This window comes from Trachymyrmex cornetzi, unplaced genomic scaffold, assembly GCF_001594075.2.
Source record: "Trachymyrmex cornetzi isolate Tcor2-1 unplaced genomic scaffold, Tcor1.1 scaffold977, whole genome shotgun sequence".
Lineage (NCBI taxonomy): Eukaryota > Metazoa > Arthropoda > Insecta > Hymenoptera > Formicidae > Trachymyrmex > Trachymyrmex cornetzi.
Genome location: NW_017300330.1, coordinates 96,420 through 96,729, shown reverse-complemented (window position 1 = coordinate 96,729; position 310 = coordinate 96,420).

Below are 310 nucleotides of genomic sequence, written 5' to 3'. Positions count from 1 at the left end.
CACCGGAACTTCTATCGGATGCACTCCATGCTGTCCCAAAGGTGAAGCTGGAAACACAATAGACACAAGGCAATAGGCGCAGGCAACAGGAAATAACGAGCCGTCCAATCAGAGCTTTGGGGTATAAGTTCGATATTATATCCCAGAGCTCTGATTGGACGGCTTGTTAATCCCTGTTGCCTGTGCCTATTGCCTGTGTCTATTGTGTTTCTAGCTTGAAATGTTAGCAATCTAGTTTAGTATAGACAGCTGTGTTTACTGAACGTTAAACAAGGATAACATGACATCCGAGGAGCACCCGGGTAGGAAT